Source organism: Numida meleagris, chromosome 1, assembly GCF_002078875.1.
Source record: "Numida meleagris isolate 19003 breed g44 Domestic line chromosome 1, NumMel1.0, whole genome shotgun sequence".
Lineage (NCBI taxonomy): Eukaryota > Metazoa > Chordata > Aves > Galliformes > Numididae > Numida > Numida meleagris.
The window spans coordinates 72783179-72797556 of NC_034409.1; the positions used below are offsets into that span (position 1 = coordinate 72783179).

Genomic DNA, 14378 nt, shown 5'->3' on the forward strand with positions numbered 1-14378 from the left:
GATCTCAAATCCCCACATCTATGAAATTAGGAGGCAGGTTTACTACTGCATATTTTCCCTTTTGTCTGCTTTCCTGTGAGAAAGCACTGAGTGGAGAATTAGAGGTTGCTTGTAGAGAATGTCCCTGTCTCTTTTTTGTATCTGATACTTGATGGAAGGTGGAAAGAGAAAGAGCCTTTCTTCAAGGACATGCATCAAAGTTCCCGGATGGTTGCATTATAAATCTATTCCTTACAGGGTGATGATCTGATAGAAAAGGAAAGTCTCAGGGGACACAGTGGCTTGTGAGAGGAAATTCATGACTGGCACACAGCTGTTTATGTCCTTGTTTGTCAGCTACCAGGAGCACAGACAAGAAATTCAATTCCAGTCAAAACCTGAATTACTGGCTGACAGTTTATCACTAGTCTCCCTGCTATCAGGTCTAAGTTAGCAAGTAGTCCTAGTTTTAGAGTCACTCAAACATTTTATTTCTTATATATTTTATATAAATCATGGAAGACATCAGAAAATTCCTAGAATGCCTTACACATTAACAGAAATAGACTGAATGTCAAATTTACAGATTCTATTTAAATCAGTACCTAAATAGATTTTCAAGAACATTAGTGGAAAGAATGATTCATCTGAACCCAGTTCCTCAAGCTCTACTTATATGAAAAATTACATAGATGCTTATTTTCACGTAATGCCAAAACAGTAAATGGCAACAATGTTTTCAGGTGTAAAAAGATGTCAGGAGATTTTGTAAGATAAGTCTGCTCATTTTCTATTTGAAATAGAAATTTTGTACAAGTGCTTCCTATTTAGCTGTTTAAAAATAAAATACATTTTTAAAATTGGAATCGTACAGTACTCTAATGAGAAGATGCATTTTCAAAATAAATTGACAAAAAATAAATATTAAATATTATTTCATCTACATTGTAACTTTCAAACTTTCACAGAAATGAAGATCTGTGATATTAATTCTCAAATTTAAGCTAATATTTTTCATGTTTTCTTTCTTTCTTTCTTTTTTTTCTCTTAGCATTGTCCATTTCTATGGTATTTTTTTTTCCAATATGAGACCTAACTAGTCAAACTGTCTTTAAAAACGGAAGCTCATGAAAGCTTTTTTTATTTATTGTAAGGGGGCTAGGAGTTCACCTGGATTTTTTAAATTCTGATTAATTTTAAGTGAAGTATGCCTACCATTTCACGTGAAAGTACAAGTGGTATCCCTGCTAGACAGAACAGGGGGCTGGATCAGGACACAAAACCTGCTACCTCACCACACCTCAGAAGATCACATCCCTGTCTTTTCAGCATGCACACATTTATCAGAGCAGAAGATAAGTTCTCACTTTGTATATTCCAGTTTTCACCACTACAGTTTGATTCCTTTCCCCCTTTCCCTGGGGGACTTATAATACAATCACTGCAATAATCAAACATTAACATTTGTTTTGGATACCTCTGTTTCCAAGCCAGAACATTGTTTTGGTAGATATTGCAATTTAATAGGAATGACTCCCATGTAACATCATTGTGGTCAGATTATTTATTTATTTAACACAGAGAGAGAGTATTCAGCTCTTCCTTATTGCACACATACCTGCCAAAAATAACATTTCAAAAATAACAGAGGTCATAAGCACCTATACATGCTGTACTCTAAAGGAGAAGATATTGTGTAAAGGTTTCCAGTAGTGGCATGTTTAACACCCACTGTATTCTACTTGGAAATAAAAGCAAATCCATAGGCCTGAAAAGAAACAACTGAGTATACACACTTTCAATCACTATTCCAGTTCTGGATAACATGGAAGTCAGAGGAAAGGCTACCCTTATTTTCTCTAAGGCTTGAATCAAGCCTCAAGACAAGAAAGGGTGCATAGTTTAGACATAATATTTTCCCTCTTTTGATGGCTAAGCTTTAAGGATGGTAAAGAGAGTTCTGCAGGGCTTTTTGCTTTCCTACTCAATTAAACACTCCATATTTGGAAATGGAAAATAGCCCTATTTAGTGCATCTTGTAAACAATGTTAGTTATAGGAATTTTTTTCCACTATAATTATCAGCAACAATGTTATGTTCAGTTCAAGAGACAAGAAGTTATTTAATTTTATGTTTAGTGCCAGATAACTGCTTTAACTCACCACTGAGAAGCAGTTGTACTCTGTAAGCAGTTTTAATGTGCATGTCTCTACAGTATTGTGAAGAGCTTATCTAATTTACCAAGATCAGATTAATAGTCTGCAAAGCTAAGCGTAGCCCCAGGCAGGCAGAGGCCACCCTTGAAGGACATATAATTCCATGTCTCAAATAAGCTCAATACAATTTCATGGGGTGTTTTCAGTTAGGTAAGGTGGTACATCACAGAACACCCAGACAAGCTGTAAGCGGACAGGAATCTGTGTGGACAAAGGGCTTGTCTTAAGAGTACGCCATGCTCCTTGCTGCTCCGCAAACCATGCTTGTATGTATGTAGCCAGACTTCTTGCAAGATTAGCTATACTCTGATCTGAGAAAGGATGACAGATTGTTTTTAATGAAGAATGTCACTCCTGAAGCAGATTTCAAAAGAAATTATGCACAGAAGTTCTTGAAATTTTCTGTATTTCATTGTCATGATTATTAGGTTGTAGTCACAAGCCCATATTGGCCACAGATCTGAATAGCTCCTTGTTTTGTTATTTATTTCTGCTTTTTTGTAGTTGGTTTTTGTTTGTCTTTTAAGAGCAGTTACACTCACAAAGTGATTTGTTTGAAGACACCAGGAAGCTTAGTAGCAGATCCATCTGAATAACCACTGTTTTGCTATTTTAAAAAGTCTGGTATTATCCAAAGGCCCATGAATGCATCCAGGGCTTTGGGAATCTTTCATGAACAACGGATCATTCTCATTTGGTTACCTTATTGAATCATCCTGGTAGTTTGTGGTTCAGATATATAGACTTGGAATTAACCTTGTCCACTCACTTCTGTGAAAGTACATAGAAAAGTCCATTTCAGTCAATGTGACTTAAAGTTTTTGACTCCAAAGTAAACTTTTTATGTGAAGCATCTGGGGAAAAAAATAAATAAATAAAGGGTTTAGGAGGAGGTATGGGAGACAGGGGAGTGAGGAGAAGAAGGCAGGGAAGAACTAGACCCACAGATCCACCATGGGAAGATATGCAGTAGCTGCGGTTGTCATCCAGTACTTCATGAAGTACATATATCTTTCAACCAGGATGTAAAATTGAAGGGTTCAATAGCTCTCTTTCTACTAAAAAAGCATCTTGTGCTGAGAATGTTTTGCATCTCATGGGAATGTTCATACACATTAGGCTACAATGTAATGAAGAGAGGAGGCAGTGGAGTGAAAATACTGTTTCACTTCTCAATTTAGTATGAATTCTCAGGGAAAGAGTTCTCCTGTGAACAGTACCTGAATTCACTTTGTACTTCAAGGACTGTAGAACTGCATTTTTTCTTTACATTTGCTATGCTCAAGAACAAAATCCCAGTCTTTCAGAGACTTCTATTAAAAAGTTTATTGCATTAACAGAAGAATATTTGCTATGGATAAAGCCTCTTGAATGAGCCAGCAGAGTAATACTTTCATCTATGGTGGCCTGTGATGCTGGGAACATCTCCTCCTCACATGCCAAAGTCTGCCTTTGGCAAAACTTTTCAAGGCAAACTGCAGGATGTTTTTGTCTATCTATTTTGTCTGCATGACTGCTCTGGATATTGTGTGTGGAGGAGATATCAGGATTTGTGATTTCCTCTCTTGCGTAGCTCTGCAGTGAGTTTAAGGTTTACTTAAGGACATCCTGATCACTTAGAAAAGATTATTTGAGCTAAACTTTGTCAAGGTGCCTTAAGTCTTACACTGCAGTGGATGCTGGGGTGTTGAGAGGGAAGAAAAAGACACTGTTATTATTTATGCAGACACAGCTCATTTTTGCTGTGCCTCCTCTCAGTCTTTCATGTCTGACGTGGTTACACATTCATTACATATCTTTTCTGGAGTTAAAACTCAGATGCTCGGCAAGTAAGGTTATTTGTCCATCAAAGGTGTCAATAATCTCACAGTAAAAAGCCCTGCCAAAAATAACTTTTTCTGCTCTCTACTGCACTTTCCCATGTTTGTTTTCCTGAGTACAAGTGACTTACGCTTGTTCTTAAGACTGAAGATGGACCACTCTATATCCTCCTTTGGGAGAAATGTGGTGATTTCTTTGTTACTCTAGTCACCTCTGATGGAACTGACGGAAGGGTGTGCAGGATTTAGTCTCCTCCTCAGCTTAGCTACCTGCACTAAAACAGCAACTTACTCTTGCTTTAATACAGACTGATGAGCTTGGACTAACAGCTCTGAACAGTGATGATAAGTGTATACACACTTGGATGACCATACCATCAGTTATAACGATCTGTAATTTATCCTATCTGTGAACACATATCCTTCTCTGTATCCTGCTGGTGCAGCTTGTTTTTGAGAACTATCTACTGCTCCCATATTTGAAGTCTCCAATGGGTTGGAGACTTGGAGACTACAGTTGTCTGTTCATTAGGGATGAGAAATGGTTTGTGCGAACTTCCATCTCTGTTGCAGCATCAAACAACGTTGTCTAATACTGCAATCACACCAGTTTACATTGAAATCCCAGATCAGCAAGTTTTAAGCATAACAAAAGTCATGTCAGAGGAAATGGCCAAAAATTGGTACTGTTTCTCGTGTGATATGATATGGAAAAAGTGGAGGCAATGCAACCGCACTTGCTTTAAAAAAAAAGGCCTCTGGCTACCTGGAAGAAACAAAAATCAATCCTTTTGAAATCTCAGTCACCCAACACACTGAGGCAGGGAGAAGATATCTGTCTCAGGCACAATGGACAGGCTCCATGGTGAACATTAGCCTGATTCTGAAGATGATTCTTCAGCCGAGTGCCAGCTCAAGCAAACAGTTACTTTTTATGTCACCAGCAAGTTTGCAGGGGCCTGTCAGTGAGATAGGAAGAGGGGCTCAGCTAAATTTAAAGGAAGTATTTTAAAAACCCTACTGAAAGCTGTAGTCTGGGTAGCCATGCAACTGCACAAGTCATCTGAAAAGAGAGGAACTGCTTAAGCCAGAGCTGCTTCCAGGTCAAATCTCCATGGAGTCATGACATCAGGAAGAATAGTGCCTTGGAGACCACACTACTAATGAACTACTGCCAGTAGGGAATGGAGAAAGGAGTCAGACTTCTCCAGTCTTTCATAAAGTATAGTATTCATCCCTACTTATGTAGGTTGCTCCCATAGTAATGTGTCCTGCTTATTTCTATTAAACTGCAACAGATAAAGAGAACAATAGCACTATTTGATAGATCAATTTTTCAGCTACAAAACACTACTTTTCAATATAGTCATCACCATTAGCTATGCATTTTCACCAGCTATGGACAAGAGCCAGCATGCCATGCTCATAAAAATCTGCACCAGCAGATATGACTCACTGTCACTGTTGCCACTGCTAAAACACACTACCCACCTCACTCTGCTACCATCCACCATTTCATCTTCATAAATGTTCAGCAAGTGTTGATGAATGTTGCTGGGTACAATTTCTGCCACATGGAGGAATTAAATTTCACACCTTTGTTTTATACATGCTTCTAAGTCAGATACCGTTTTGTCTAACTGCCCCTCTGCTGCCATCTGTTGCACAGCAACAAAATTTAATGGAATATTAGTGGAAAGTTTCATCTTCTACTGCTAACCCACCAACATCTGTCTCTGACATTGTGGTCCAATATAATAAAATAGGAGGCATTACTTTCAGAGCAGCCCTTGTATATACAGCTAGTTGCCCAATCCATTGCTTGAATGTCTCATTCACACTCACATTTTTATCCTAAGGAAGAAGTCTGGGTTGCACAACCCCTGTCTTTTGTCTCTGAAGATCTCTGTTGTCATACAGCAGGCTTCCTGAAATATCCTACATTCCATCCTCGTCCTCAAGGTCTTCGTACAATACGGACCTCTGAAATCCCTAAGGAAATAAATGGGTACAGGGAATAAATTTCTCTTCTGCTTTATGTAAATAACAGTGAAAACATACTAGCTTACCCCTTCCAGATCATGCCTCAAATGCGAAAAAATCAGCAGAAAGGAGAACACCAAGCAGGCACCTGGGGGACTGAATTTCTAATACAGCAGTAACAAAATGGGTGACACTGACCTGTCATATTTCATCTCCATATCTTAGTTTCTCCATCTGTGAAGTTAGAATAAGATGATGTATAATTGAGTAGCACCATGTTAAAACTGTGCATTGCTAATAATAGCTGAGAATAGAGCCTGGTAGGCTCCATCAACTGGTTCTTTGGAGGCCAACTGCTCCCCAAAAGAAGGTGTCAAGAGACAGGAGAAACTCCTGCTATCTTTTAGCAGGCAATTCAGTGACACTTTGAAATCCTTATACAGCAAGAAGGGCTGCAGATTTTGGACAGGTTTTAAATAACGTTAAAAGCAGTCACTGGCACATGGAAACACAAATGACATCCGTTCAGAAATAGCTCTGCCCCTTTTATTTTTATAAGAAGTCAAGCCGAACTTCAATCTCTGGATTCTATTGAGACATTAGCCTTTCATTATGAATGAATGGCTGACCAGATTATGACAGACAAATGATCAGCAGCAGAAGGGTTTACCAACATATCATGCACTCCACAGTCACTGAGGGGGAAGTCTAATGAGCAAAGAACCTGCTGCAACTTTCTACTTATTTCCTGTAATTGAGAACTCTTCTGCACTTTGTCTGGAATGCAGATGCTTGTCAGTCACATGGTCATAAATAGGATTACAGGCTGTTTCTAGAAAGGCAGGCAACTAGCTTTAGATGCTTGGTTGAAAATACAGATGTTTTCTGGCTGCTTGGCTGTTGGGCAGTGATGTCTCTAGGTCTGATTAAGCAGATTGGCAACTAGCTCTACCCTGAGGCCCAGTTTGCAACAGGTGCAGATTGCCACTGAGAGCGCAGAACCCTAATATGTTTTGCCTGCCTAATCAGCTGCAAAATTTAAGTAGTAAAACTTCTGTTTAGACATATACACCATGGAACACACTCTCTAGCCTCCGTCAAACTTACCTCCGATGTTTAATGAGCACACAGAAAAAAATTCTTGCCTTGAAAAGCACTTCAAATCTCAACAACCAGGATACAAAATATGTAGGATAAGAGCTACTGTGGTGAAGTATCTTCATCAGGGACACACAGGAATCAGTGACCAGATAAGGAACATAACTTGCACCTCCCACACCTCACTGCTGTGCTCTATTTTTCTTTAGTAGAAAGGAGTCAGTCTCGAAGGTTGTTCCCCTTACACAAGGAAAATTCCACTGAATTTCATTACAGTTAAGATAGGGAGAGAGGTTATATTCATTTTAATCAGTTTATCAAAGCTTACAAAGCCTTTATATGGAATGCTGCTTTGTAACAACCCTGCCATTTTAGCAGCTTATTCAGGATGTACAAATCAGCTGAGAGCCTATTACATGATTACTCTAGATCAGAAAGAAGAAATCATTAAAATATTGAAGAGCAACAATATGACAGAGGTCATTGTTTTCCACTCATCTATGTCAAGATCACATAAAGCTCCAGAGAAATATGGGAATGTGGTCAGTGCCCTTAAAAGCTGGCACTCTAATTGTGTGCAGAACAAAGTTGTCAGTGGATAAGATGAGAGCCAGGGTAAAGGAATGAGGTGAGGTTAGGAGGATAAAGCCATGAAGTTATTCAGCAAAAACAAGCTCAACAGGGCTGCCTGTGTTTTCTGTCATCTTTGGGTTCATCCTAGCGCAGACAAGAATCTGCCTCATTGGGTATTTCATTGTGAAGTGACCGTACCCAAACACACCGTTTTGTAACAGGGCACAGAAGAAAGTTTCAGACAAATAGTTCACTTCTCTGAAAAGTGTTCATATATTCTGAGATCACTGCCTATTTCTAAGTTATAGTCTCTTTCTGTCACATGCACACGTGCAGTATTTGCAGTAAAAAGATGTTCCACCTATCTGCCAGCCTTTTTTATCAATTTGATTTCCACAGTATATATCACTTTCAGCACAAATTTGTATTCCTCAAGTAGAATAACATCAACAAGAATACTGAGTTGGAAGCTGATAAGTGGCAAGTATTAACATAAAAACTTGGCATTTTCCCCTATTATCTTCAACACTATGAAAGATAAATCTATCTGGCTTTTGGAATCTGAAAAATTTGAATGAGTTTTATCTTGAGACAAAAAAAAAGAGACTGATAAGCTTGCTTTTTTTTTTTTGCTGTTGTTTTGTTATTTTTTGTATAGTATCATTCAAACTGCTGTGAAAAAATGGCAATATTTTGTTCTGTAGCTAAATTAAAATTCTGTACAGAATGCACCAGTCAGAGCAAATCTAGTTCAGTTTAATACATTTCTCTCTGTTCCCCTAACATTACATTTGCCTCAGCAACATCCACAGAAATGAGTTTCACTTGTTATATACATTTGTGTAATGCACACCATACTTCATATATGAAGATTTCAGTAACTCTTAGGTCCCTAAATAATTTCAGCATACATCCAGTAGCAATAAGCTCAAAGACATGTTCATGCATTATTTTTATTTATTATTTTTATTTATATATTTATATATTATATATATATTATATTTATTTTCTTACCTTCCCCCAGCTGCACTCCCATTGCAATGAAGACACTGAAAGTCTAGTACTTTGGATCCTCTAAAACTTCATAGCTGTCCTTTGGGTTTGGAGTTTTGTGGGATGAATAGATATCCATTTTAGCAGTTACTTTGTGACCACAGTAATACCTTGTGATAATGGATGGTAGGTGTAGTGGAAATGCTAAGTTATGTCTTGAACAAGGGCCAACCCAGGGGAGCTCAGGTGCAAGCAATGCACCTGAGTGACCACAAGGGGTGGAGCCAGGATCCACCCCTTCCCAGACTTCATTTAAGGGTTGGCAGTGGTGGTGAGGGCATCTTGTCTGGAGATCCCTGCTACCTGGCTATCTTACAGGCCTTCTACAGGTAAGGAGTTTTTTTTTAATTTATATTATTTCTGTACCTACTGCTATCACATCTAAGCAGATAATCACTCACTAAAGCCTGAGACTTTGCTGCTCTGCTATTTTGTAATGCTTCCTATTACATTACAGTCTGTCTCTAACAGCATTTGGATGTCTGAAGATACAGGTGCAATTAGCCAAAGCTACTAAGTTATGTAAGATTCAGTGCCACGAAAGACATATCCCTCTGTCTCTGAGGTGCTCCATAACAAGATAAATTTGACTTTAAGGTAAAGATAGAGGGGGTCACGCTTTAATTTCTTTAAATCCAAAGTAGTGCTGGAGTTCATTAAAAGGAACATGCTCTTATGTAATCTTTATTTTCATAGTTTTCTCCTGTAAGTGAAGTACTTGGTTATGATCTTCTCTTATTCTTTCCCTGAATGTTCTGCAGTGTTTGTCACAGTATTTGTCACCCTGCATGCATTTATGTTGAAGGTTCTCAAATACTTACTCTCTTAGTGGAGTGGCTGTTACTTGAGGTCATGCACTTGAACAACCCTTTCGATTACCCCTGCAATCTCTACTGCAAAGCAGCATCTCTTCTAGGAGTATCAGCCCCATACAAAAACAGCTTTCCAGTGGTTTTCTTCTTTTTACTGCATTCCAGCTTCCTCATTTTCCTTCATTCTCTTCTCTCTTATGACAAGAGAGAATATTTTGTAGCTTCTCACCTGTAAAGCAGTAAAACTCAGTTTTTTTTTTAGAATATTGCTAAGAAGACCTCACCTGGCTGAAACTTCAAAACATAAATGTTATTTATAGTACTGTGCAGACTGGAAACTAGGCAAAAGAAGTTGCTTTACATATTTGTCCATTTGAGTTTTCTAAGCATAACTCAGCTCACTTCCAGCTGACCTTACAGAAAGTCACAGGTCTCTCACAATGGGTCTGTCTGATTTGACAGAAGTCATGAGATGTTTCTGATAGCACCTCCAGGTAGAAGAACATGATTGCATGGGGGTAACTGAATTGATCCTCAATTTCTATTCTCACTGCTAACCGCTAGGTGTTCTGTGATTCCTATGGCAATGGAAGCCACTGACAAAAAACAATAGCCCTGAAGAAAGCTACCTCTTCAAACAGATCCGTTCTTATGTCAGGTTGACAATGGAAAACTAATGGCTCAAACACCAGGAGGAATGGGACAAGGCAGAAATAATTGGCAACAGTCAGCAAAGCTGTCTCGTGAAAGAACATAAAGGAAAATAAAAGGACAAAGCGAAAACTTATCACTTATATATTTGATAGGAACAGGACCCTGGGGCAATGGAGTTTTTTTTTAACAGTCCGGCATGCGTACACATGAGCTACCTGTACCAACAAACTGGTGAATAGTAAGTACACTCAATTCTAAAGGACTGAAGGTGACACAGACCTCATTGTTTCCTAGCCTCCAGGCAACGCATTTTTGAAATCGAAAGTGTTCCCTGGTTTTCTTTCATAAGGCTTTCCTGAGTATGTTTTTGCACTCTGAAAGTGTGCAATGGCTTTCCTACCCATGAACAGCAAAACATTTACTAGTGCTTCAGTGGCATCTGGGATACCATTAACAATGATATTCTAGAGCATCAGGAAGGCCTTCAGTAGGCAGGGTGGGATATTTAGGAAGGGTATTAAGTGAAGCATATCATGAATGTGAAGGAAATGTATCTCTTATTAGACTCCATCAATGGACAGGAAACAGTTTGGATGGGTAGGCTGCATAATTTTTTTTAGAATAATTGCTATCTACAGAAGAAAAGTTCATACAAAAATCACACAGAAGCCTAACTCCCGTATGTCATTTTTCAAATTACCAGATGTAAGGAAAAACGGTAAAGAAAGGTTGTAGACACAATAGCAAAACAGGATCAGTCTATCTAGTCTCTGAGACATGGGAAAGCATCTTTCATTATACTGAAGAAACACACCATTCATTCTACCAGTGCAAAATGTGGCTAATGTTGGAAGATTGTTTCCTGTAAGATACCTTGAATCTGCATTGCTCTGACACTAAGACATAAACGCTGAAGACTTAACAAGCAGTGCTGATGGAGTTTGAATGAGCTCATGAAAGGTGAAATAAACTGATCAAAAAGCATCACATTCTCCAGGGATTAGCTTTATAGAAGGCTGGAGAGGGGTTAAAGTTTCTGGAAACTCCAATACTTAAGACTATTCTAATTATCCTCCAGGTGGCGGATTTCTTTTGACTATTTAAAATAATAATATAAACGGACAGAGAAAGAACTAAGTTCTGCATGTTTTAAGCATGCTGTACAATTTGTACAGCACTTGCAGTATTTCTTGTATGAATTCCACTGTATTTACAGTTACTCTGAAATGTAAGAAAATTGATAAAGTATCACAAAGTGATCAGGAAAATGTCTGACACTGTTTCATGCTGGGAAGTCTGTAAAAAGCCAGACAGGAATTAGTGTTCAAGCTGGGCTTGTTAATTTTCTGATTGTTTAAACTGAACACATACTAATATTATCAGCATACTTAGTATGCAGTTAGATTCTGTTTTTTGCTTCAGAGTTTAGTATATCATTTATGACACAGAAACTTGCTATAAATGAGACACACACATTCTGATTTCCAGGAGTTACCATTTGCTGTGTATTTTACAGTATGACCTGAAGGCTGAGTAAACAGAGTTGCTAATTACTTTTTCCCATTTTAAAAAAGTGTATCCGTATCATAACAGTTTGTTTACTGTAGGTAAACCGCATAATTTTTCCTTTCAGTGAAAGGTCAGTCTTTTGAGTAAAGGTCAGGTTTTGAGTAATGCACTTTCTTAGAATCATAGAAATGCCAAGGCTGGAAAAGACCTCTAATATTATCCAGTTCAGCCATCCACCTATCACCTGTATTTCCCACTAAACCATGTCCCTCAGTACAACATCTAAATGTTTCTTGAACACCTCCAGGAACAGTGGCTCCACCACCTCCCTGGACAGCCCATTCCAGCAACTGACCGCTATCTGAGAGAAGTAGTATTTCCTAATATCTAATCTGAATCTTCCGTGGTGCAACTTGAGACCATTCTTTCTAGTCCTATTGCTAGTTACATGGGAGAAGAGGCTAACCCCTGCCTCCCCACAACCTCTCTTCGGGTAGTTGTAGAAAGCAATAAGGTCACCTCTGAGCCTCCTCCTCTCTAGACTAAACAATCCCAGCTCCCTCAGCTGCTCCTCATGAGACTTGTGCTCCAGACCCCTCACCAGCTTCATTGCCCTTCTCTGAACATGTTCCAGGGCCTCAATGTCTTTCTTGTAGTGAGGGGCCCAAAACTGAACGCAGTACTCAAGGTGCAGGCTCACCAGGGTGGAGTACAGAAGGATGATCACTTCCCTGCTCCTGTTGGCAGCACTATTTCTGATGCAAGCCAGGATGCCATTGGCCTTTCTGACCACCTGGGCACACTGCTGGCTCATGTTCGGTGGAGCATTGACCAATACCCCCAGGTCTGTTCCTTCTACACAGTCTTCCAGCCACTCTGCACCAAGCTTGTAGCATTGCCTGGAGTTGTTGTGGCCGAAGTGCAGTACCTGGTACTTAGTCTTGTTGAACTTCATCCCATAGGCCCTAGCCCAGCTATCCAGTCTGTCTGGATCCCTCTGTTGGGCCCCCAGGCATATTAACACTTCCTGCTGACTTGGTGCCCTCTGAAACTTACTGAGGGCACTCAATGCCCTCGTCCAGGTCCTCAATAAAGATATTGAACAAGACAGGCTCCAGTACCAGCCCCCGGGGAACTCCACTTGTGACTGGATGCCAGCTGGTTTTAACTCCATTCACCACCACTCTCTGGCCCCAGCCATCCAGCCAGTTCTTTACCCAGAAAAGAGTGTATCTGTCCAAGCTATGGGCTGCCAGCTTCCCTAGGAGAATAGTGTGGGAGACAGTGTTGAAGGCTTTGTTAAGTCTAGACAGACTATGTCAGCAGCTTTTCCCTCATCCACCAGGCAGATCACTCAATCACAGAAGGAGATCAGGTTGGTCAAGCAGAACTTGCCTTTCATGAACCCATGCTGACTAGAACTGATCCCCCAGTTGTCCCACACATGCCGTGTGATCTTCCTCAAGATGTTAGGCTCTATAACCTTACCTGGCACTGAGATCAGGCTGGCAGGCCTTTAGTTCCCCGGATCCTCCTTCCAACCCTTGTAGATGGGAGTCACGTTGGCAAGCCTCCAATCCTCTGGGAGCTCTATGGTTGACCAGGAAAGCTGATAGATGATGTAAAGTGGCTTGGCTATTACCTCCACCAGATCCCTTAGCACTGTTGCATGGATCCCATCCAGCCCTGTGGACTTGTGGCAGTCCAGGTGGAATAGTAGCTCTGTAACGGTTTCCACCTGGATCATGGGGGTTTTATTATGCTCCCCATCAGAGACTTGCAGGTCAGGGAGTGGAGCACCTCAAGGATAACTGGTCTGACTTCTAAAGTCACAAGAAAGAAGGCATTGAGAACCTCATCTTTTTCCTTATCCTCAGTGGTTGTGTTCCCTGCCACATCTGGTAAAGAATGGAGATTCTCCTTAGCCCTACTCTTACTGTTAATATATTTGTAAAAAGTTTTTTTCTTTTCTTTTACCCCAATGGCTAAGTTAAGTTCAAGCTGGGCTTTTACCTTTCTAATTTTCTCCCTAACAACTTCTCTGTACTCTCCCTGAGTTGTCTGTACCTACTTCCTGAGGCTTCAGGAGAAAAAGAGAATCTACTTCCTATGGAAAAGTTCCCTGTTCATCCATGCCTGTCTTCTTCCTCACCAGCTCATTTTGTGGCATGGGGGATAGACTGCTCCTGCACCTTTAAGACTTTCTTCTTGAGGGGTGTCCAGCCTTCGGGACTGAATCCCAAGGGACTCTCCCTACCAGTGTCCTGAACAGATCAAAGTCTGCCCTCTGGAAGTCCAAAGTAGCAGTTTTGCTGCCCCCCTCTCCTGACTTCACCAAGAATCGAGAACTCTACCATTTTGTGGTCATTCTGTCCAAGACAGCTCCCAAACTCCACATCTCCCACCAGTCCTTCTCTGTTTGTGAACAGCAGGTCCAGTGGGGCACCCACCTTGGTAGGCTTCCTTACCCGCTACTTCAAGAAGTTATCTTCGTTACACTCTAGAAACCTCCCAGACTGCTTCTTATGCACTGTATTGTATTTCCAGCATATATCAGGGAAGTTGAAGTCCCACATGAGAAAAAGAGCTGGCAACTGAACAACTTCTGCCAGCTGTTCACAGAATGCCTCATCTGTCTCTTTATCCTGGTTAGGTGGTGTATAACCAGACCCCCACCAGGA

The 14378-nt window shown here is 40.2% G+C and overlaps 1 long non-coding RNA gene across 2 annotated transcripts; it reads right to left on the reverse strand.

The window, feature by feature from the left end:
• On the reverse strand, nt 1036–11980 carry LOC110397365. 2 transcript variants are annotated; one of them, XR_002437732.1, is made up of 3 exons: nt 9544–11980; nt 5861–6007; nt 1036–3049 (listed from the first exon to the last, which is right to left on the reverse strand). It is a non-coding gene; the product is annotated as an uncharacterized LOC110397365 (long non-coding RNA). The 2 variants fall into 2 exon arrangements; XR_002437731.1 differs by having other exon boundaries at nt 8684–11980.